This window comes from Vicugna pacos, chromosome X (genome assembly GCF_048564905.1).
Source record: "Vicugna pacos chromosome X, VicPac4, whole genome shotgun sequence".
Lineage (NCBI taxonomy): Eukaryota > Metazoa > Chordata > Mammalia > Artiodactyla > Camelidae > Vicugna > Vicugna pacos.
In genome coordinates, this window is record NC_133023.1 from 47,976,012 (window position 1) to 48,001,798 (window position 25,787).

At 41.6% G+C, this 25,787-nt stretch overlaps 1 long non-coding RNA gene across 1 annotated transcript in view; it reads left to right on the top strand.

The window, feature by feature from the left end:
• The window catches only part of LOC140691971 (uncharacterized), a 50,020-nt gene that overhangs the window by 5,366 nt on the left and 18,867 nt on the right, over positions 1 to 25,787 (top strand). Inside the window, exon 3 of the long non-coding RNA XR_012067576.1 lies at positions 19,614 to 19,838. This is a non-coding gene — a long non-coding RNA (uncharacterized lncRNA). The remainder of the gene's footprint in view (positions 1 to 19,613; positions 19,839 to 25,787) is intronic.

Genomic DNA, 25,787 nt, shown 5'->3' on the forward strand with positions numbered 1-25,787 from the left:
AGGAAGCCTAGACCAAAAGCTGGGTAATGTGATCCGAGCTACGGTAGCCATTTGCATACACTGAGGACAAACTGTACCCCCGGCTTTGCTTGGGCTTCCCTTGCCTTCTGGCTGGTACACACCATGTCACCACAACCCAGAGGGGCCCACAGCCCACAGCAGAGTATGTATCTCGATCACCTCTCCCCTCTCGGCAGGGGCTGCAACATGAGCATCCCTGACTATGTGCAGTGCACTGAGAACGAGCAGATTCTCCTCGTGGTGGTCCAAGTCGTTGGGAGCATCTCAGAAGAGAATTTCTTTCGCATCTATAAGCGAATCTCCTTGGTGAGCCAGATCAGCCCGTGCGGATCCCATTGGGCACTCTGTATCCACTACAGGCACCACTATGCGCCCGAGAATGGGTGGAGAAACTCCCAGACCCACAGCAAACTAGTGGGCCTTGTCACCATTACCGACTGCCACTCGGCCAAGGCCTTCGAGAAGCTCCAAGTGCAGAGGAGCTGTATGGCACCTAATTAATGACTCTCAGCACTTTGTCTTTGTGCTGCATGGGGAAGTAGCCGAGCAGACACGCACTGACCTGGCCTTCAATCTACGAGGACTGCAGGTTGTTGGAGAAGAGGATCGAGGACTTCACTGAATCACTCTTCATCTCGCTCAAGTCCAAGTGGCTGGATAGGGCCCCCAACAAGTCTGGGGACAAGATCCCCCTCCTCTGCACATTGTTTGAGGAGGAGGACTTCATGGGACTGGACACAGACATCAGGTAAGTCTACCTGAAGGCCCGGCTGCCCTGGCTGTGAGCCGGAATGCTTCCGGACATCCAGGAAGGGATCAGCAAAGAAGAGGGCTGTCTTGTAGCCAAGGGTGGAGGGAGGTGCAGCCCGCAGGTTTACAGACATTTAAAAGTGAATCTGCCTTTGATTCAGAGAGATCCTTTTAGGGTTAGTGTGGACACTTACTCCCGCTTTTCAGCCAGGACCCCTGGTGGGACCCTTGGACTTGCTGTCCAATAGAGTAGGCACAGCCACTGATGTTAGGTGTGCTGGGGAGTAGGCTGGTCTGAGCTGACATGTGCTGTAGGTCAAATGCACATCAGACGCTGAGACTTATCTAGTAAAAGGAATGTAATCTATGTTGTTACTTTCTATATTGATTATATGTCAAAATGATAGTATTTTACATACAGTAGAATAAGTGAGATCTGTTCTTAAAATCAGTTTCAAGCAATTGTTTTTTGTTTGTTTGTTTCTTTGTTTACTTTTTAAATATGGCAACTGGGAAACTTTCTTTACATGGATCTCATTTCATTTCTGTTGGGCAGCCTGTCCTGGGACAGTCTCATCCCTTTGCTTATAGATGAGACGCTGAATCCCGAGACGCAGAACGAGGCTCTGGTTGAGCTGCGGGTGGTGCCGGTGTCTCCTGACTCCTAGGCCCAGCACCTGCACGGCTCAGGCCCTCTCTTCATGACCAAAAGCCACCATGCCAGGTTAGGACATCAGAAACACCGCCAGGGACCTCCGAATGAACTCCTTACACAGGGAAAGGCGTGTCACAGGGTATGGGACAGAGCAGGGAAAGGTTCCTCCTCACTTTGTCCCTGTGATTAGGTCAAAGGCCTCACTTGGCCTAGGGTGGAGGGCTTTGGAAGAGTTTGGGTTTTACTAGAACTGACACAGGAGGCAGTGAAGGGTGTCAGCAGGAAGTGACCCTCAGGAAAGGTACTTCTGGTTTTGCTTCTGATATTCTACAGGAAGTAGGGTCGGGACGGGAGACAGCAGGTATGTCTCTCCCTTTGAGACCCACCCCGTCATTCATTTATTCATAACACGAGCACTTCTGAGTGCCTAGGGAAGAGAGGGTGGACCCACATTAGTAAGCAAAATGTATTTGCTTCTTGGGAGCTTAGCAGTGTCAGAAGTTGACTTAGCCTAGAATGTTCTAGGAACAGAGGAAGAAAGTGCGGAGGTTGGAGGGAGGGAAGGCTTCCTTGAGCAATAGTCAAAATGAGCCTGGAGGCAAGTGGGAAGTAGGAGCAAGTCAGGGGGCCCCTGAGGTCACTGGCGACCTGGGTACTGAGGAGAGGCTGGGCGAGCAGGGTCAGGGTCAGGGTCAGAGGTGGGGCTAGAACTCTACCAGGGAGCTTGTGATTGGTTTGAAGTGGGGGTTGATGTAATCAAATTTGTGCTTTGGGAAGGCTGCCCTGGCTCTGTGTGTGTGTGTGTATGTGTGTAGTGGGGAAGAGGGGGATGTTGCCACCAACTGGGGGGGCATTAGAAGACCATTCACAGGCTGGGAGGCTACCAGTGGGCGAGGGGCGTCGGGGTTGCTTGGGGACAGCAGGGGCAGTGTGGATGCCGGATTTCCTTATGGGGAGGGCTTGTTAGCGGGGCCGCCCAAGTGGCACCTTGTGGCTGGAAGAAAATAGATGGAGGCCGCCAGGTGGACTTTCCTCTTCTCTCCTTCCCTGCCTTGTGTGATTATCTTAGCTCAGCCAACATTTGGAACAGAAGAGGTAAGTTCTAGGGTAGCTCAGTACTTTGTTGCTCTCGTTCGAGTGAGATCTGAAAGGACATAAGTTTGTGTTCAGATCTGCATGTTCACTTAGCTAGAAACGTCCCTTCTTTTGGATTTCCATAGGGGTTTTTATTCTTGGTAAAGATTGCTTTCTTGGTGAGAGGAAATTTAATACAGCTGTTGTCTTTCTCAAAAAGAAATCATATCTTTTAAGAAATTTAATTTTCAAAAGAATCGGAATATTTAAAAATGATAAAGTAAGGTTTTGGTGTAGTTTCTTTGGTTTCTGAGTTAATGTGGAGTTAGAGCCTTTGCATTACATAATAGCACATCCCTGTCAGTATTTAAAGAGCCGTTAGTGAGCTCCTCAGACCCCACCTCTCAAAGAATCGTTAAAGTTTGCTCTGAAATAGTGAAGTCATAAAGGCCTTGTTTGCAGAAGCCAAACAGTTGTTTCATACTATGCAGTATAGCTCCTTTATAAAATAATAATAGGATCAACATTAAGAAAGTGGAAGATAATTGATTTTTTTTTTAAAGCTGAAACATAAACTTTCTTGTGCTAATGTTGCAACTGGAAATTTTGAAAAGAAAAATCCTTCTGTAATATCATCTACGTGGAATACATTTATACCTTTCACGTTTGAAAAGTAACTGCGCAGTGGTTTTTGATATCAGGAGCATTCCACCTCAGATACTGGCAGTGACGGTTGCTGGTTTTCAATGGAAGAGCCTAAATTTACCTTCTTAGATTTTTTTTTTTTTGTAGTGAGCGGGTTGTGTAGTGCTTTGCCAGCATGATTTTGGGGTAATTTGGGAGCAGATGTCATGCACCAGCAGTGAGATATTTCCATGCATTTTACTTTCTGGACATCAACAGGGCACATGTGGGGTTTGTACCTGCAGGCTCGGATGCTGCAGGACTCCCTGATCCATCACCGTTATGTCCTGGAGCTGCTCCGGTCAGTGAATGATTTTCTGTGGCTTGGAGGTAAGGTGGTCTGATGCAGATGATCAGATGTGTAGTTAAAGTGCTATTACTTGAAATAAGAAAAACAGAAACATGGTTCTAAAAATACAGCATGAGGGAGGAGAATTGTCTCAGCTGCTTGCAGTGGGGAGTCTTCTCAGGTGACTCCCTTACCGTGATCCCTTCCAATATCCGCCCCAGCCCTGCACGGTAGTCCTGCCGAAGCAAGAAAGCACTTTGCTCAGAAACGCAGTGAATTTCCTTGTGCCTCTGTTGGTTGGCTTTATTTTAAATGCACATATTGCCCTTTGTTTAAATGCCATCCCTGCTACTCACCTCTTACACTCATTTTTCTGGACCTCGTCCATACATAGCTGCTGAATGGATGAACAGAATGAAGTATCTCCATGTAGTGGAACATTATTCAGACGTAAGAGTGAATAAAAAAGAAAAACAAAAATAAAAGGGAAGATGAAAAAGGCCTCCTGCTCTGCGAAGACAGCCCTGACTGCTCAACCCGCCCTTTTCCCTTTGAAACCCAATCACTTATACTCCACTATACTTTTTGATAGTACTTACCACCTTCTAATAAACTTTAACGGTTAAAAAAAAAGAGAGAGAGATGTTGATACCACTTCAACATGGACGAGCCTTGATAACAGCATTTTAAGAGAAAGGAACCAGTCACAAACGGCCACATATTGTTGATTTCAGTGATCTGAAATGCCCAGAATAGGTACATGCAGAGGCAGAGAGCAGGTGATGGTTGCAAGGGGCTGGGTGGAGGGGTGTTAGGGAGTGACTGTTAGTGACAGGGGGTTTCTTCTGGGGTGATGAACTTTTCTGGAACTAGATGGTGGTGAGGGCTGCAAAACCGTGAGTGTGCAGAAGACTGTTGGGCGCTGTCTCTGGGAGTGCCTGTTGTTGGGGCGGCTTTATTTTGTTCTCATCCTGCAATGTGAAGAGACATCTGCTATGGCCGTTCTACTCCTGTGAGTGGTGAGGGTCAGAGACTTTGTAGAGTCATGTTTCTTTTTTCCCCCTTGCTGAGTGTAGGCAAAAAATGTTTAAGCCTGGGAAAGTGCTCCATCTGCAGAAATGTCTTTAAGTTTTGCATGGTGTAAAAATCTTGAGAGCTTTTTAATCGTTGAGGGCAGTCTGTGGGGGGAAATAGCCCGTGACGCCTGAGTGAGACCAGGAAGAACCACGCTTCTTCCCAGACACGGGTGGGGATTTCACCCCTGTTCAGGCAGTGAAGGGCCCAGACACGTGAGCGGAGTTGACACCCGTGAATATTTACGTGTATCCACTGCATCATCTTGGATATTAATTTCAAGCTGAGTCAGTTTGTGGCGGCAGCCTCATCCTACATCAGCAATTTATAGTATCTGCTCTTTGTGGTGAAGACCAGACACACTTGATTATTTAAGTCTCTCTTGAATTGATATCTCAGATTATTTTGTCAAAAGCAAAACAGCAGAAATACAGACATCCTTTAATAAGAATGTGACCTGGAACGGGTGTAGTCTCTATTCCTCAGTGGCCTTATCTGCAGGTGGAGAAGATGATAACAGTGCTTCCCTCAGATAGTGAGGGGGGAGTGAGGAACACAAACGTAGGACTTACACGAGATGCTCATGAATGACCGGATTTAGTGCTCTCGGCCTAGTGAGGCTTCAGGGGCAGAGATGTCAGTACAGAGCAGTCCTAGCCAGAGATCAATCCGCGTTGGCAGCTGTTAGGATCACTATCACCACTGCGGGTTATCAGGCAGTTTTAAGACTTGGTAATATGAATTCATGAATAATGTTAAAAGACTAGACATCTCAGATCCAGTTTACATAGTTCTCAAGATTTCCTCTGAGAAATGGATGTTTTCTTCCCCATCTTAAATCTGAGTTGAGTCTCTAACAAAATTCTGTATTCCTCCATCTTTTTGCTTTAATTCTCCATTTCTTAAAAAAAAGTTTTTAAATGGAGTTATTGGGGACTGAACTGAGGGCCTCATGCATGCTAAGCACATACTCTCCCAAATGAGGTATAATATCCCCCCTGATTTTTTTAAACTTTCTTTCTTAGTATTCAGAGGTTAGAGGCCTCTAATACTTTTTCAGGAGACTTTTCCATGAACCTGTAAATGTATAATTAATGGACAAAACTTGGTTTATTAAAAAAATCAATAGAATATTCTGCAATCCATCCAAAAGGAAATGCTCATTGACTTAAAATGTTTCTCCTTTATGGTGATTTCTACTTTTTTCATCTAGCTTAATTTATAAACAGCCATCCCCATCATCATAATGACCAAACTCGCTGTGAGTGGACACCTACCTAAGGCTAAAATGCCTTCCTCATGTTTTACTTCATAGCAGGTGTTGGAGGGTAGGTATCAGTGTCTCCTTTTTTGCAGCTGAGGGATTGAGAGATGGGCCAGCTTGTCCCAAATCACACGCAGCTGGCGGTGGCTAGCTCGGTGCTGGAATCCAGGCTGCACAGGATGCATTCTCAATTGCTCCTCTAATCAGCCCCCGTTGAGTGGTTTCCCGAACTCCTGTGTGCCCATAAATGACCGAGTTTAGTGATCTCAGCCTGATGAGTTCTTCAAAGGAGAGACACCAGTGAGAATGTGAGACAGAGTGGCATAAATTAAAATTGTACATTTTCACAAAATTTTTATTCTCAGGTAATGACATAAAAGGTATTTTTTTATTTTAGTGCTTTGTAAGCACTAAAAACAAAACATTTAAAATAATTATTGTCCAAAAGAGAAGTGGGCTTTGAAAGTCCAACCGTTGCTAATGATGTTACTTGTTTTTCTCTAGTGGCGCTTATTGACTGAAAAATGTACAAAGACTGAATTGGTTTTATGTAGTCTTAGTATGGAAGAAAATATTGTCAGTGAGTATTGTAAGTAAAATCCTTACTCTTTTCTTTCCTGATGATGAATATGTTAGTTGTTTTCATGGCTTAAGCACATTTTGTCATTTGTGATATTTGAGTAATATCGTTTACCTTGTCTGACTGTGAGAGTTAGACGCCTTGTATACAAAGCACCGTAGAGCTGCTTAATAAAAATGTTGTGTCACAATGACAGATAGTTTAGAAGGATCAACTCTGAATACTAAAGAGGGTGGCTTATTTCTGATGCATATTCAATATGTATATATATGATATATATGAATATGGCTTAAAGTACAAAGGATTCAGTTTTTTTTTGGGCAGTATGAAGTTTTAATGAAATCTGTAACATTCTAGTGAGACAGGGACTAGTTAAATTGCCTTAAGCAGACGAACTTGAAGATTATTTACACAGAATGTGTATTGTTACAACTCAGAATTCATGTTGCCGTGTAACCATCCACTCAGACTTTTAAATTCGTGGGATTCTGACCAGAACCATTAAGTTTAGAAAAATCCACATTGATCATTTTCAGGGAATAAGCTTCTCTATTTTGTGATTAAAGAAAATTTTGATTTTTTTCTGCCCTCTTAACAGGTTTTAAAATATCAAAATTTTGATTTGGCATGTCACTTTTTTAATAGAGGGAATAAAGCTCATGCAGTTTTATTATGTAAATAAATGTTTTTGTATTTCATCAAACTTGTATGATTTCCTGACACTTTGATAAGTATTTAGCAAGATACTTAGATTACCTACTGTTGGAAAAATACAGACGTGACTTTTATGAATGTAGGCGTAGTACAGATCTGTTGGTTTTTGCTACAGTGCAAGACACGAGGCCTAGGAGAGCATTGCTGCGGATTGCCAGGAGGACAGATCCCAGGTCTCAGTCTCCCCTCCTGTAAAATGAAGTGGCTGGACTGTATTCTTCCCTCTTTTAAGATGGGTTTCCATGAGCCTATGTCTTCTGTTTATATTCAGGACTATTAGCAATATCAGATTAAATACTGAATACCCCTCCCTTCCCCCGAATCAAAGTGTAGTATGTGGTACGTAAGCTTTTAGTTACCTGATTCTCGTTTCTTATCCTTCAGGCAATTTTTGTGTTGCATCTTTCCCGGCAACCTGGAAGGTCTTTCTAGCCATAGGTGGCGCTGTTGCACCTTCTTACAGTCTTAATTTTCCTTTTTGTAAAAGAAGGCTTAAACAACGTTGTTTTATTTTGATTTCTTTGCTTAATGCTTTAGAATAGCACAATGACCATTATGTCTGTCTACCTGGAAAAATTATTCTGTTTATATCTTAGTTTTATTCTGTCATCTCGCTGTGAACATTTCAGACTTGCTGTGCAAACAATGGCAAAATCGGACTTTTCTTCCAGTATTAGAAACCAGTGAGCCGGGATTTTATAAAAGAGCTAGAAGTGGCCTCTGGAGCAACTTAAAGATAAAAAGTGTGTTGAGTTCCCTGAGTATAGACCCCGCTGCTGTGTGTTAATTGGTGGGAGGTGATTTGGTACATATACGAAGGTGTGAAGTGTTTTGACTTGGTTTTGTGTGCACGTGCTGCCACTGAGCCACGTGAGCCTGAGTCAGTTCGTTCTGAGTTTTTCCCTCGTCTGTGAGATGGGGATGCTCATATCTGCTTTGTAGAATTGTGAGAAATTGTAATTATGTAAAGTGTTTACCACAGTGGGTATCTCAAGAGGGCTCATAAACTTTAGATGCTGTTTTGTGTGAAGCCATCATTTTATGGTCTTTGGCAAATACTGAGAAGCAGGAAAATAAGAAAAGCTGGTTTTATGATGAAAGATATTTGAGGAGGTTCCATAATTCCTATACCCACAATTTAGCATCAGCAGGGTCAAAACTGTTACACAGTCACCCTGAACCAACGTTAAGCCACAGAATTTTTTGTTACTTCATATATGTTGGGGCTTAAGGGGATCCAATACATATACACATGTTGTCTCTAGCAGCCAAATGAGAGATGACACAAAAGACTAGGCAGGCGATAAATGTCTTCTTTGTTTCTGATGAAGCCACGTTTTCCATGAACTTCAGGGCTGTGGGTAAATGCGTGTCATGATACTATGTCCGAGAAGTAGAGACTTACCCTGTCCCAGGTATCTCTGGGACACAGCGAGCCTTCCCTTGAGAGGATCTGACCCATCATGCACAGGGCTGTTCTGCCATGGAGCTGAGCATCCCGGTTGCTTCCCAATGTGGCCCACACAGGAGGGGAAGGAAGGGTTTCACATGCCCTGCTTGTCTCCCCGGAATCACAACTCACTCTGTTAGTGTGAGGAGGGCTAGCTGTGGGCCAGGGGTCAGGGGTGTGAAGGAAGAAGCACTCTCCATGGCCCAGAGGAGTGGGGAGGAGGCATCCCTTCCTTCAGTTTAAACAGGTGGTGGGATGGAACAGAAGGGTCCACACCAAGAGTTTAAAAAAGGAGAAATAAGGATTTCCTTTGGGACTTAGTCTAGCCAGGAAACACAGAAGATGATTAGAAAGGAGACTTGTAAACCACTGTAATATTAAGTTGACATTTGTTGAGCACTAAAAATGTGCTGCATTCTTTTCTGAGAGTTTTACAGAAATGAATCCTTCAATCTTCTCAACAAGCGAGTAAGGAAGGTTTGATTGTTATCCCAGTTTTACAGTGTGGAAATTGAGGCACACAGAAGGTAAGTAAGTTGGCCAAGGTCACAGAATTAGTAAGTGGCAGGGCTTGTATTTTAACCCTGGCTGTCTGGTTTTGAGGCTCCCAGAATTTGCTTTGGGTGTTTAGATGTATCTGCATCCCTGGATTTCTGTACATCTGTGCATAAATTAGCCCAGAAAGGACAGAGAAAAGAGAGTTACACAGGTGCTCACAGTCGAGTATCGGCCACTGTCCACGAAGAGTGCACCGTGATTAGCGTTAATGGTTTTCCAGGCAGTAGAACTGTTGGTATAACAGAAATTTAGTCCATTGAATTAATCTAGAAACCCTTCCTGCTCTGCTTCTGTCCATGCTTGCCATGTGACTGCCTGCCCGTGATTGGGCCGTTGAGGAGAACATGTACTCATGGTTGAACTCTGATATTGCAGTCTGGTTCATAGTTTCACGTCTTCTGTTACATTAATAAGTTAAGTTTCTGGTTTTCTTGCATCAGTGTCTCATGAGTTTGGTTAATGTGAAACCAGTCCTTGGGAGCCCAGGGGTAATGACGGTATAATTTCTTAGCACGTTGTGGCACTTCTAGCCGTGCAGACCTGACTGGAGGATGTACGCCTTCCTCACTGATTTCCCCCGACAGCAGGGTCCTCTCCCACACCCGGATATGAGGCTGGGAGCTCTCTGAGTAGGCCAGTCAGAGGCCAAGTCCACTAATCAGAAAATAATGAGGTACCTGGAAGTGGGTTTAATAGAAGTAAAGGGCTTCCAGGTAGTCCGATGGGCTGTTCGAGTAATTTGGTGAAAAGCTGTCCACTGTCTGTGGTTGAGCTGCTTCTTTGCTGTTGAAAAGTCTGGATTAGATGAAGGGATTTTAAAAAGCAGAAAGGAGTGATTTCAGGTGGTACATCCACACCAGTGAGAAATGATGGAGGACCGCCTGTGTGAAGCCAAGACAGTCTTACAAACTTCATAAATCAGCTTTAAAAGCTCTTCCATCTGAGTGCACTTCATATGGGGTCCAGTTCATCACTGGTCGTGCTGAGAGGGCAAGTAACTGATGATGGCAGAAAGGACATGGAGTCATCAAAACGGTCTTAGTCATGTTCCCTGTTTAAAGGATGTGGCACAGTGTAATATATTTGAGCTGGTTTTTCACTGAAGAATTTTTAGTGTTTTCTGGGACTCCCCAGTGCCCCAAGGTTCCATGCAGCTGGGAGTTCCCTCAGTGCAGCTCTGTCAGCGCTTGCCCTCGGCTGATGTGTTGTCACGGGGAGCAGGACGGTCAGCGTCGCCGGCTCCTCCGAGCCCCGTCTCCTCATCCGCAGGGCCGGGTTTCTCATCCGTTTCTACTTAGTAGGGTTGCTGAGAATCACACGTGATGGTTATCAGGTGTGATTTGTGGTTGTCTCTGTGATTGGCATATATTCAATATTTGATAGAAACACTTGTTTTTTTATTGTAGTTGTGGCTCCTAGATTGCAGTGGTTTTTAGTCTGCATTTTTTTTATAACTTTACTCATTTTTAAATATGCACTTATTTTTGTTTATTTTTTTGGTGGTACTGGGGACTGAAGCCAGGACATTGTGCATGCTAACCAGGTGGTCTACAAGTGAGTAACACCCACCCTCCTTGTCTGCACTTAAAAATAAATATTGCAATACACAAAAGAGCTCTTAAACACCATCATGGGACCTAGTCTCTGTATACGCAATTGAACACGTATACTATTTCAATAAGAATAAATGTTGTTGGGACATACCTTTCTGAATCTGTTAATGTGCTTAAAAACGATCATAGCTAGCGATAAGCACGAGACTTGGATCCAGTACTTCTTAGGGTCTGTTTTGCCATCATGGGAAATTACATTCTACAGAAAAGGCTAATTGGGTCTCTTTGATATTTGGATGGTTTAGCAGATGATCAAGGCTTTCAAAAGCTGACAGTTTTGTATTTTAAACTAACTACAAAGTTATCTTCTAGAAGTTGGAAGTCCTAAGCTTGTGAAGTGCCCAGTAATCCAGGGGGAATATGTCTGTGTCTGTGTGAACGATTGTGTGTGTGATTTCAGGAAGGAAGAAAGGAGTTCCATATAGACTTCTGATATATTTCTCCTCTTGTTTAAGCTGTAGGCATATATGTACACAAATAAATTGATATTCTTTTGTCATTTGGCATATTGATGGAAATAAGTCGTTCTCATACTTGTTTCAGAAGGGTTGGGAAGCATGAACTTAGAAAATGGTAGGAGAAAGAGGCAAAGAGACACTTCACACTTTATGCAGGATATGAGAAACAGTAGCTTTTCTTTTCTCTTTTCTTCTAAAGCAAACTGGCACTGAATTGTAACATACTATTACTCAGAATTGCTTTTCTAATCAGATACAAGTGCCTCAGGTTTTTCAAGGCAACATGAATGATGAAATGTGTTTTAGCATTTACCTTTAAAAGTAGTTTTATTTTTCAAGTAAAAGGCTATAGCCTGTTTTTTCTTCCAGCGGTACATGAAGTGCTCATTGATCCAGGTTCATGATCTATGTGCTTAGTTTCTTTGGGTTTTTTTTTTTTAAGTTCTTGTTTCATTGTGGTGTGAATGAATGTTTAAAATTTCTGGATTTTGATCTTTAGAACATGCTGATTTATCAGAACTCTTAAAAACCTGATTGTTCTTTGGTCCTTGTTTGGTGGGACACCCTATTGATTACTGTTGTCTGTTAAAGAGAGAAATTCTTCCTCTAGCCTGCAGATCATTAAGTGAATGGTTTGCAGTGTGCCTTTAAATTTCATTGAATGCATTGTACATGATTGTCCAGTGAATTTGGGATTGACTTATAGTAATGATTTTGCTTTGGTTCTGTGGCTTTTGCTCCTCTCCATAAGAGTTTGAATTCTCTGTTGCACTTTGTATACGTGTTCTTCACAGGGGAAGAAATTTTGCATTTTTTACAAGGTGGGCTTTCCTAAACCCTCTGAATGCCTTCTGTAATTGATACAACAATATCTGTTATTGCAGTGCTTAATTATTTCATAAACTAGTTTTTGGCTTAATCAGAAACAATGACAGAGTGATAATAAAAAATAGGAAAGCCTTCCTTCCTTTGAAGAATAGAAATCAGGTGGTCAGGCTCACCCATGCTTTGTGCCTGACACACTTACTCTCATGTCATTGTGTATCATGATTCGGAGATGGAGTTGTTTCAGGTTTATAGATTTTTGTTTTAACATTTGTGTTGAATTCTTTCTCCAGGCTGATGTAATCTGTTGGGTTTGTTGAAAGTGTAGAAGGGAAATAAATGCTATTTTTTGTTTTCAGGAGGCCTGAGTTGCTGATGATAAAGAGTTGAGTGTGGGCTGAGGAAAAAAGTGACACTCCCTCTACTCCCAGCTGAAATTGATGAACAATTAAACCAATTAAGTGTATCGGTATTTGACCAATAAAAGTTAGTAAGACCAAACTGTCTAGTTATGCCCAAAGAAAGTACTGAATTCACCTGCAGAATTAGGTGCTTTACCAAGAAGAAGCAGCTTAGAGCAATCAGAAAAATCAGTCTTATGATGAGATATAAAATGAATATAATATCTTTTATTTCTGAAACTTTTCTACGTTAAGTTGTGTAGAGCTAAAATTAAGTTTCAAGCACCAGGAGTTAAAAGTGTGCATGGTTCTGTAGGATCTTTATTCAGGGATGTGCCTAGACCCTGCTAGAGTGGCTGAAGCTGGCAGGAAAAGGCCCAGAGCCAGGATTTATCACCCTAGGGTGTCCTCCATAATGGTTCCATGTGGGAGCCCATGATTGGGTTAACAAATTTTAACAGACCCCGGCCGCCTGTCAACTTTAAGAATAAAAAAATATACTTAGTAACTGCTTTGCAAGCAGGGGCCTGTGCATCCTCACTCCTGTCTCCTTGCATTAAAAAGCAGAGACAATGCTTCACTTGCGTATTTGAGGTTTTAGATAGCACTCTGCTCATTGAAAAGCAATGACCCAGAACCTCAGGTATAAACGCTGGGCTTGTGTGCAGTTAGATAGTCTATTATCCCCAAAAGAAGGACCTAGCTGGTCTGGTGGTCTGCTTTGTAATTCACGGATGTAAAGAATGTATCTTATTCCCCTCACTCCATGACTTCCCTAAAGATACACTAAGCCTTTGTACTCATGGTGGATTCTACAATCTCTGTCTCATCTCTTCTTTCCCCAAGTTCCTGCTTACTATCACACAACTGTTAATGACTTTTTCCTTTGATTATACACAATAAATATGGGAGCATTTGAGAGGCACGTGGAGTTGGCTCCCTACTCCCTCTCGCTTTGTTGACTTTTTCCACAGATTCTTGAGTAATCATTCCCTGTAGGTAAGACTTCTGCCAGCCAGAACCCACAGTTCCAGGTGAGAAGGATGCAGGCTTTATCTCTCCTACCCAAGGGAGAAAGAGTAGAGAATTGAGATCTGCTCCTCCATGGTCCCTTCCTGCCCCAGGGCCACTCCAGTTCACTTGCAGGTTTCTGGCCTCTGCTCACAGGGTCTCTGTCCCAGGACTGACCGCAGCCTTTTCTTCCCTTGTCAACATTTCCGGTGCCTTTTAGAAGTTGGTCTCTTCTCTGCAATACAACCCTGGCAAATATGATGTTGGTAAGCGTGCTGGTGGGCAGTCACTTGGGGACTGCCAGGAGACATGCTGATTCTCCTGAGTCTCTCATTAGGGGCTACAGAACTGTCGAGCACCGGAGGAAGCCCATTCACGTGATGCCAGCACAGCATTGCATCACTTTCATTTTATTTTTGAATTTTCATTGGAGAAATTATTTGTAGCTAACTGTTCCAGAATTTCGGCTGCCTGCTTTCCTCACCACCATTTCCTTGTTGGCTCTGGTGCTTGTTTTAAGAACCAGGTTTCTTCTCTGGTCATTTCTAGCAGCTGGGCTTGATAAATCTTTGATCTGCATTTGAAACAGAATGCTTCTTCGTGATGTCAAGCTGATTTTCCTATTTTTGAATATTTCGTGTACACTCAGCAACTGTTTCAAGTGAAATGCTCTTGTCCAATTTCAGTTAACCCACATTTGCTGACCTCCTGCTTTCATGCTGAGGGCAGTTTCTTCTTCTTGTAATAAAATTTAGTAATTTGCATTTACTATGGGAAGGTACTGGCCCTAGGTGCTTTTGTCCTTAACAGTTTTAATACAATTCACCCATTAAAATATACAGCGGTTTTTACCCTATGCCTAGAATTGTGCATTGCGGTCAATCTTAGAACAATTTCATCCCCCAACAGGAAGCCCCGTATGCACAAGCAGTCATTCCCGTCTTCCCCATTCTCCCCCAGCCCCAGGCAGACACTATTCTCTCCCTATGGATTTGCCTGTGCTGGACATTTCATGAAAAACGAGTCATTTCATGTAAATGGAACCGATTATTGTGACTGACTTCTTTCACACGGAGTAACGTTTTCAATGTTTGTCCACTTTGTGGCCTGGGTCAGTGCTCTATGCTTTGCTATTGCTGAATTATATTCTACTGTATGGCTGGGCCCCACTGTTTATCCATTCATCAGGTGATAGGCATTTGTGTTGTTTCTGCTTTTTGGCTGTGATGAGTAATGGCACCGTGAATATTCCTGTAGGAGTTTTTATGTGGACATTTGTTTTCAGTTCTCTTCCGTGTGTGACCAGACAGCAGAAATGCTGGGTCATTCATAAACCAAATGTTCAATTCTCTGAGGTCCTGCCAGGCTGTTTTCCAAAGTGGCCACGAAGCGTTACATCCTCACCAGTAAGGGCTGTGATCTCCACTTCCTCTGTGTCCTCATTAGTGCTTGTTACTCTGTTTTTTATTATAACCTATTGTAGTGAGTGTGAAGCGGTTTCTCCTAGTGGTTTTGACTTTATTTCCTTTAAAGCTAAAGATATTGAACATCGTTTGATTGTGCTTATTGGCCATTTGTATATTTTCTTAAAAAATACATTTTCAGATCATTTATTCACTTTTTAATTGAGTTCCTTTTTATTGTTGAATTGTAGGACTTTTTTTTTTGAAGATACAAATTCCTAATCAGATAAATGATTTGAAAAAATTTTCTCTTGTCTGTTGTTTTTTCACTTTCTAGATGGTTTCCTTTGAAGCAAAGTTTTACATTTGGATTAACTCCAATTAATCACTGTTTTCTTTGTTCCTTGTGCTTTTGTGGTAATATTTAAAATCTGAGGTATTTTATTTAAACTTTTATATATAAAATAACTTAATTCTTAGGACCGTTCAAGGAGACGGGTGCTATGGTAGTCCCCAGTCTATGGATAGGAGACTGAGGTGCAGAAAATTTCACTGACATATCAGTGTCACAGCTACCCAGGGCTGTGGGAGTTCAGACCCTCATGTTTTTCCCAGCATCTGTGCTCATCCCCACCATGCTCCACTCCTTCCTGGAATCGTTAATGAATAAGTCTTTCCTTTTTTGATTTCTTGTTTGTTTTCTCATTGGGGACCTCATCTCCTCATTTTTCCTTGCAGAGATCAGTGTAGGCTTATTTTAGGTCTCATGTAGGCAGAAGCATTGCTATCAGTTTACTTCTTTATTACCCACTCTCGAGTGATGATTGTTGCTAGTTGACCTAATCAATTCATGCTTAAGTCTTTCCTGCTCATGACACTAAAAACAGAGTCATGACATACAGAATGCTCAAGGAAGAAAGTACTTGAGTGATTTTATTTTTCTAACCAACCAAACCAATCAAATAAAAACCCCGGTTTTGGCACAGATTATAAGCCCTCCAGAATAGGGTCATTGTCTTCCTTGTGTTTCATTTGTTTGGTCACAGTGTCTGGATAGTGCCTTGCTGTCCAGCAGTTTTGTTAGGATACGGTGCTCGTGAATCATTGTAAGGACAGCATTTTGACAACAGACTGTGTTGTTTATTTCACGAGGGAGAAGATCATATAGAAATACTGCTCAGATCTATTTTAAAATTAAGCTTGGAAGTTTGAGAAGAGTTCAAGGAACCATACAAAGCTGTTTTTTACTAACTTTAGATCTATCTTAGACACATTATGTTTACATAGCAGAGTAACTTATCAACTAGATTTGAGAAGAGGTGTGTATGATTGATTATTTGTTTTAGTTGAAATATTCTACCTGGGATAAAGTAATCAGTGCCCATAAATGAACAAATATGTTTGTATTTCTATGCAACATCGGAGCAGACTTCATATGTTTCTATATAATATATATGACTGTGTGTTTTAATCTGTCTGTCAGTGTTTTTTATAGTTTTTCAACAATGTTGCAACGTTAGAATTCTAAGAAAATCACCCCCGATTCTAGTACAGTTTGTACTGTGTATCCTGTCTTATGCATGGGATTCCACTGTCCCCTCAATGAGGAATTTCCTCTCCTATTGAGTCAGTAGCAGAGTTACAGGAACTGTGACTTCTAGGCCTTAGCTCTCCATGTGTTTGCAGTTGGCTGTCAACCACGATTTTCCCTTTCTTGAGTTTTCATTGTTCAATAAGAATTTTTGAAAATAACTATTAATATGTTGCATTGGTCTCCCTAGAAACTTGATGTGTTTGTACTTTTCAGTTTTCAATTTATGAAAAATGTAAATGCACTCTTGTTTTTAAGTAGTCCTTTTTTACTAGATATTTGTTTAACTCTTTATGGTTAAAATATTTTTTCCCAATGAATGAATCGTTGTGCATGTTTTCAAAGATACATTACTTTTTATTTTTCTTATTGTAACAGTTATATTCATTATGGAGAATTTAGAAAATAAGCATAAACACAATAATAACTTAAAAATGGCCTCTAACCTCACCTGGAGATACAGTTGTAAGGTTTGAAATTGAGAATTACAAGTCCTCTCATCTTGTTCTTCTTTTTCAAGTACAATTTGGTTACTGAGACTGTCGAATTCCCATATGAATTTTAGCAGCAGCTAGTCAGTTTCTGCAGTGGAGCCCGCTGGGATTGTGATCGAGACCACGTTGTATGTATGGATCGCTCTGGGGAGCACTGCCATTCCAAGAGATCTGTCTTCTGATCCAGGAATGTGCGTGGTGTGTCTCTCCAGGAATTTAGGACTTCTTTAATTTTTTTCATCAGTGCTTTGAGTTTACAGAGCATTATTTTACTTTTTTTTCTTTGCCTTTATACTGAGGACAAGTGTGCCAGGTACCGGGATCAGAAGTGTATTTGAGCCCCGCCACTTGCTGCCACCATGGATGCTGCAATCTTGCTTTGCCCTCTGTACAGTCTTGCACAAAATAGGACCCCAGTAACTCTCTCTTGAATGAATGATAATATGATTGTTGAATGACGCTTGAGGGTCCTTGTGATGATGTCTTTTTCCCAGCCTTTCCCCTCTTCTTAACTATGCCCTTTCTCTTCCTTTCCTCCAGCCTGGTTTTCAGCCTGCCTGTGGCATTGATTTTCCCTGTCTGTAGACTCTTCCTTTCACTGGTTCACGATAATGTTACATATGGGCTGTGGAAACTTGGTAGATGTCAAGAAAGAGCAAATCCATTGCATGCTACTATTTTTAGAGTGTGTTATTCTTTTATCGATTGAAATTAAATCAGGCTGACCCCCTGAGCCCTCCCATGAGCTCTTTCTGCCTTCCTACTTGTGATACTGCTCTTGTTGCTGCATGTGCCCTGCCCCCAGCCTTGGTTTTGTAGTAGAGAAAGTCACCCTCAGTGGAGCCCTCTCTTTAAAAGATGAAGAGAACATTTGCTCCTTCTCCCTCATTGGGGACTTGGATGAGGTGAGGTACCAGATAAAGAATGGAGCCCCTCCTCATTCTGACCCCTGCTCTTTCCATTCCTTTCTCCAGGGGAAAAGAGAACAATTCAACAGTATAAAGATTGATTGTGAGCTAATGAGATAGACAAGACAACCGAACATTTATTAAATATCCTTTCATGCCGGAAACAAATGAATTATACACACAAAAAGCACATAAATCACGGTAGTACTGTGGTTACAAACATGGGTCCGAGTTCGAGTCCTGCTCTGGAGTGACCAGCCCTGTGAGTTGGAGAACTGGTAGGTCGGCTTAGCCTCTCCCGGACTTGTTTTCTGTCCTGCAGAGACGGGGCTCGCTAGGCGTCCCTCCCCCGTAGAGGTGCTGAGGGGTGTAAATGATGCGCGTGGGCAGCCCGAGCACAGCTGCTCGTTCCTCATAATTGCAGGATAGAATGTATTTGCGGAGACGGCTTTATGACCGCCCCGTGTAGACTCTCAGTGCTCGAAAGGGATGCCTTGTGGTTTGGAGATGGGATTCTCATTTCTGTAAATACCCAATGATTGTTTTATTGGGCCCTGCATATTTGAATGTATTCTTTAGAAAGTACATATTGTAGATATATTTTTCAAGCATGTGTGTTTTTTTTCTTTTATTGTTTATAGTTCTACCCTCTCATCTCTTGGTGTGACTTTTCATGGAATCCAGGAAACAGCCCTAAGCTACCTGCCTCTTCACACTTCTCTGTGTTGGTTTTCTTCCCTGAATAGAAGAGGGTTTTGCATAGGAAATTTTCTTTATTCCCCTTTTCTTGGAGTCTCTCTGTCTGTCTGCCCATCTCTCACCTGTCCATCTGCCCATTTGTATACCCACTCATTCTTCTGACTTGTTCCAAGAAGCACTTCAGGCAGCATACAGAAGAACAGATACCCAATAAACAGGTGAGTAAATGAGGCCAAGTTCAGACAATGAGGCTAGGAGGCGAACCTGTGTGAGGTTTGCAGGCATGAGACACACGCCTCTGCCCTGTGACTTATAAGATGGACAGCAAGAGTGTGCCTGAGGCTCCCACCAGACACAGGGAAACAGGGTTTGTGGGAGTTGCTCAGTGGCTGTGAAATAAATAACTGGCTTAGGAGAAGCCTAGCCCTTCCAGCTACTAAGGCTTAGGAGAATATTTTGAATGTCTTCCAAAATCAGAGTATTTCATCTTTTATTTTGTCAGATCTCTACATGTAGTTGGTTACATTTTATACCTGGAAATTTCTCCAAAACTCCTTACTACGTGAGTTCCATGGCTCGGGAATGGGGTGATTCTGCTCATTGACGGTGTTTGGACAGAAACAGAAAATGACAGCTTCGAAGGAGCCTGGGATTTGTCAGTTATGTTTTGTCAGTGATGTAGATTTCAGAGAATGCTTTCACAGTTTCTCTCCATCTGAGGCAGCAGCGTGCCCTTTAAGCAGCATCAGGAGCTCTGTGCCACGGGATGGTGGGGGCTGACTGCACTGCCGTCAATACATCTAAGGTAGTCACTACAGGTGTGGTGCTATTGCGTAGTGCATTTCATATTCTTTAATAGAAGGCTTCAACAGGGAGTTAATTAACTGAGTTAATTAACATTTAATAAATATGATGCTTTGTTGAATAGGCAGTTATAGGCAGAATATAAGGTGTGAAGATTTTAAGAACGGCTTCATTACTGAAATTTCAGTAGGGAAGATTCACAGTTTATCTTATTTATGCCTCTCTTTTAAAGTAACAAAGAAACAAGACAGAAGAAGCAGAGGATGATTTCTGTTCTTCCTTTCGGCTTGCAGGTGCCCTCACCTCCAGTGGCATCCAACCAGACACCAGCACTGTCACTGGCCGTGCTCAGAACTACCTCAGCCCTGAAGACACAACTGACAAATAGAAGGAGGCCGCGTCCTGTTACAGCAGGTGCTCTCACTTTGTGGGTCCTTATGTAACTGCGCGGTGTTATTCAGGATCGCCCGTTCCACATTGTGCGACGCTACTGCGGTGTCTCCTAGTTACTTGTTTCTGTAAGTACTCGAGTATTTTCTCCAATGTGTGGTACTAGACATCTAAAAATGCTTTTTTTCAGATGAAAAACAATGTGTTTTAATATAATAAGTCTGAAAAAAGGGGTAAGAGAGGTTATCCTGGTCCCACTACTCAGAGATAATAATTAACACTTTAACATCTATTTTCTGTCCTTTTCGTCAGTGTGTATCACCTCTGTCATAAAAACCAGCGAGCACTCTGTGCCTGTTTACTGTGTGGAGAACTCCATTTTCCATTCGGCTTTTTATATTTTTTCTGCAATATTCTATCTCCCCTGGCATGATTTTTAATGACAAGTATAGAATTCTGTCTTGTGGAGGCATCGTCCATTTTACTTCAGACTTAAATAAACTTTTAAATTCCAAGTATACTTTACTGAAATACTGAAAAGAGAACTGTGGTGGTACTGATAGGCCCCTACATCCCATCCCCTTATTTCCTGAAGGTAAAAGCTGTTGACAATGTGGTGTATATATTTCATGACATTTATGCCTTTGATATATATATATACACATACATACATAGAAACATACATGAATCTGAGAAATCTATGTATATGTGTGTGTGTATATACTTTATTGAAAAATAAGGCCATACTATAAGTTTTCTGCAGCTCGCTTTATTCATTCAGGGGTATATCATAGACGTCCTCCCACTCCAGACTCACCCGGTCCTTTCAGATAGAGTGGAGGGGTCCCCTGATGTGCACGTGTGGTCTCTTGTGCAAGGACACTTTTGGTGGGAGAGTGCTGTGGACAAGGCCCTGGACCATGCTGAAACGCCAGCCCCCTCAGAGCCCACAGCTCTCCGTGATTTACCGCATCGTTGTCTTGATGGTGGACACTTAAGTTTTCTCCATTTTCCACTGTCAGAAAAGATGTTTGACTGGCATCCTTCTTCTGCAAATATTCCTGTGATCTCATATGAGTATTCCTTTAATTAAGGCTTCTGGAAATTTAGTCCCTGGATGTGACATTTACATTCATCACAGGCTCTTTTCAAGTGACTCGAGAAATTCCTTCTCAAGTGGGAAATGAAAAGACGTAGAATTACTTATGTAACCATTTCTCTATCGCTGGATAATGATTTCACTTTAGCTTTTCTTCCCACCTTTGTAAACAGTGCTGTGAAAATATCCTGATGAGTACATCTTTTTGAACTGATTTTTTTTCTAAACGAAACGATTGCTAGAAGTGGAGTTGAGTCTGTGTGTACACACGTTTTTCAGAGTTTACATATCCATTGACATGTTGTCCTCCAAAATGTCGCTCACAGTTTGTTCTCTCACAGATGGATACTAGCTAGAATATCTTTTATAAATATTTGCCAATATGATGAGCAAAAGTGCTTTTTCATTGTTTTAGCTTGCATTTGATGACCAGTGAGGTATTCAGCATTTTTCACTCATTAGCCATCTGACTTTTTAAAAGTGAATGATCCCTTTTGTCCGTTGCACACAGTTAAGTGAGGGAGCTTCTTGTTGCTTTGTGACAGCTCTTTGTATGTCATGAACATTAACCCCTTGTCTTCATCAACATGTACCACGCAGCTTTTTCTTGTCATTTCTTGCCTTTCATTTTGTTCAGTAGGTTTACTTTTGTTGTGGCCCAAAATATACTTAAGATAGTAAATGCCTTCTTTTTGGGTTTTATTTTTGGTATTATTCTTAGAGACACTTTCTTATAATGGTACAAGTCTCTTCTGTAGGTTTTGTAATCTCTAAGGTGGAGATGCTAATAGTGCTTGTTATATTGAGGGGAAGTTGAATTAATATGAGCAAGGGGTTGTATTTGCTGTTGTTAGTCCTTTTTAATATTTACGTCACTAACTGTAAGTTTTCTTGTGGTCATTATGACAGGACTAGAATTTGTTCTTTCCAGGGGATTCTCTGATTGTCCCAGGACAATTATTGAATTCATACTTTGCTCTTTGATTTGAAATCCCACGTGTACAAAATACTTATATACACTAGAGTCTCTTTTTGAGCTCATGGTTTATTTCTGTCAATCTTACTTTCTTACTCCAGCACCATATCTTACATATTGTAAAAATTTATTTAATATCCGACAGTGCAATTTTTTTAATTCTTTTCTTCCATCCCAAATTTTCTGGCTAGTATTATGACTTTATTATTCCAGAAGAATTCTAAAATACTTTGTTCAAGTTAAAAAAAAAACGATAAGGGTTTTCATAGGATTTTTTAGTAAGTTTTGAATTATCTTTAGCAGAACTTTCATCTTTACAAAACTGCTTTCCTCCATGCAATATGTTGATGTCTCTACATTCACATCTCTTACTTTACACCTCAGTACAGTCCTGTAGTTTCTCCATGAAGAACATGGGCTTTACTTTTGAGTTTATTCCAGATTATTGTTTATGTTTTAGTTAATTTTGTAAGTGAAAATTTCTGGCTAATATATTTTTTAACTGTTTAAACTGACACCTAGGAAGGCAGAATTTGTTTGTAAATACTCACTTTGTAACTTGTCATTTAAAATTGTAAGTGTTAAATACTTGTTCCAGAATCCTTTCTTTTCTGTTTTTCAAAATTTGTTTCCAAGATTATCAGAATGGTCATAGCTAAGTAGTATAGGTGGGGAGAAAGATGGAAAGAGGTAGTGTGACCCATGTACAAACTGTGAACAGTTTCATGGTTGCCTTTAGGCTGGAGAGGCCTCAGAAGAGCCCAGATAAGACCAGGGATGCCTTTTTATGCACTTGAAAGCCAGCTTTCCTGCCTTTATGGTGAAGCCTGGTGGGCGTGGCAGGTAGATGAACAAGGTCCGATGGAGGTCATTGGCTGCACAGAGCGCTGTGTCTGTGAGAAGTGGAGACCAGTGCCATAGGAATTCCTTGGTGCCAGGAACACTGCAGGGGAGCTGGGGAACCTGTGTGTTAAGGATTTTCCAGTCCTGGGTGTGAGAAGAGCAGACTCTGCATTCAGATCTGAGTTTGAATTCATCCTCTCTTGTTTACTGGTCCTCTGGCTTTTGTCAAGTTACATACCCTCTTTGAACTCCTGTTTTCTTGTCTCTCAAAATATGAGAATTATGGCCTGCTGCTAGAGTGTTTGATCAGGTTAAAAGATTTGTGTCTGTAACATGTCATGTACTGTCACAAGTTCAGTGAGAAATGGGCTGTCGCCTCTTCTTCTGCAACTCAGTGCTCGACAAGACATCGGGTGAAAGCCAGTCCCTAACTTGTGTGTGATGCAAGTAGGAACAAAATTAATGTGTTTCCTTTAACTAGCAGTATTCTTACTCCTTTGCTTCATTTACTTCTTTCCTCCTTTTCTTTCCACTTTCCCCTCCTCCACCATAAGAACCTGAGACTGTCTCAGAACACTTGATTCAAATTACTTTATAGGTTATCTCATCCTCATGAAATGACAGTAACATAAAAAAATCTGTACAAATCCCAGAATTCATTGTATTTGATTTACACACACACGCTCACGCACACACACACACACACACACAATCAGGCTACCTCCCACTTACTGAGGGAGAAGAACCACTTATTCTGAGTTTTCATTCACTGACCGTGAGAGCAAAGTGTCTTACGCAGACTTTCACTTGGCTTCGTGCATGGTGTTTTTAGTTGGATTTCTGCTTTGTGGCCATAGAATTATTCTCCTAATAGAAGAGAGGAAGTGGAGACATAGACATTCTGCTGAAATACTGGTGTCATCATATTTGAGTTGGGAAGGTCTTAAGACAGCATAGAGTCGTAACTGTATATGGGTAAGAATCCATGATAGTGTAACTTGGACAAGAGCCTGGATCTTCTAGCATTGTGTCCACGTGGGTGAAGAGGCAACTTGGTGGGGAATGGCAGGGATCCTTCTTGCTTGAGTTCCAGGGTCTTGCTAGTTTTCATTGTTCACCTACCTTTAATTTAGGTCCATGTGGCCTCTCATGGGAATGTCACTCTGTCCTGATAAATAGAGTTTCTAATCAGCAAAAAGCTCTGTACCCACTCATATTTCCCAGAGTTTTTTCTGCTGACCTGCTGACATTTTATATAAATGAGACCTAAGAAACTACTGGATATAAAATCCTTTGTGTTATGGTTAGCCCTCAAGTTCCATAGGAATGGGGTGCTGTCTCAGGCTGTCTAAGGCTAGATCTGAATAAAGATATGGTGACAGGCTGTGCTCTGGACCCTCCACAATCAAATGTGATTTCCACCTTAGTTTTTAGAATCAGGCAGATGAGCTCAAATCTTGCCTTTACCAGTTATTAGCTTAGTGACCTTGGGGAAGAAACTGTACTTATTTGTGTACAATTTTCTTTATATGTAAATAAGTTCAGTATTTATGTTAAGGTTTTTGTTTTAGAATTGAATGAGCTAATTCCCTCATTTATACCTAAAATACTGATCGCGTGGTTCTATAATGGTGCCTTGGTTGTTGATTACTAAGGCACTCGGCAGTGAGAAGGGGGGTGGGGGACCCCTGGATTCTAGAGCTTATATTCCAGGATATGCTTGTAAAAGACTGGTTGTGCAGTGAAATTTTAGTAAATATCCATTCCTTTCCTAATCCGCATTGATTGTGTATATATCTTTATACAAATATATGAACAATTTTTTAATGCAATTTAAATCTTTATGTAGAATTTAAAATATGTAGCTGTAACAATAATACGTGAAATAAAATGATTTCACTTTTATTTTCTTTTCAACAAGCAAAACAAAATAAACTAGAAAAGAAAAAACAGTTTTGAAGGAGTAGAAATAACTTTATTTCCGTAGAATCAATTCCCTATGATATGTTTTTTGGTTGTGTTGTTAAACAGCATATAAAATTGATAGGTTGTGACCTATTGGAAATGAGGGAGCAGTGCAGACATACTACCACCAATGCAGTCATTTTGTTACCAAGTCCAAACTCGTTCTACTTACTGCATCACAGGCCAATAAATCAGGAGATGAGGTGTTGGAGCAAACAATAGTGACTTTATTTGAAAAGCTGGCAGACTCAGAAGATGTCATACTGAAATCCTGGAGAACCCTCTTCCCCAAGACAGAATTCAGTCTTCTTTTATACTAAAAAGGGGCGGGGGTGTGGTTGGTTTTTGCAAACTTCTTGCTGTATGAATTGTTTGTCCTTGGAATCCTTTGTTCTTGCAGCTGTCCATGTAGGTCAAATCAGAGTGCCCCTGTAAAACCTCCAAAGAAAAACACAAAGTTTATTCTCTATTTTGCAACGTGCCATCTCTACATAAGTGCAGAAGAGCTAACATCCTTAAAGATCAGAGCCCGGAGAATAGGCTCTCCTGGATATTTCAGGCTAAAGGCAACTTTCTTTTACAAAAGTTGCAGAGCTAGCAAGTCTGAGCCTAGAAAACAGGGCACAGGTTTAAAGCCCAAGGAACACATCTAACATGGAGTCAAATTTGTTCTTTTCTATTACAATTTCTTTTTCCACCTCATAAATAATTTTAGTAAGAAATATGGTCAATTGTTTTTATTTTTGCTTCTTAATAACGGAGAAGTGGTCCAAATACATTTTTGTGATCAGGGATGCTGTGCGGGCCTTCGGGTCACAGCAAACTCTTGTTGGGGGTGGTCGACCCTGCAACATGCCTGATGTCCCGTGAGTGTTGGTGAGGGTCCCCCTAACCAGGGGCTCTCTTCAGGAACCAGCATATGGGCATTGACCTCTGGCGACCTCTTTTTCAGCTGCAGGAAATTTTTTCAGATACTGTGATTGAAAAATCACTCCAGCTGGGGATAATTAGGGACTAAAGGAAGAGGAAAAGGGCTTGGAGTACAGTAGAAGAGAAGGACAGAAGATCAGGGAACCTGGGGGCTTGGCAGCGGGGCCTCCGGAGAAAGAGAAGCAGGGGTGGGGAGGGGTCCGTTTCCAGAACCAACTCCTGCACTTGTCCCCGTGCCAAAGACACACAGAATTTAATTACCCA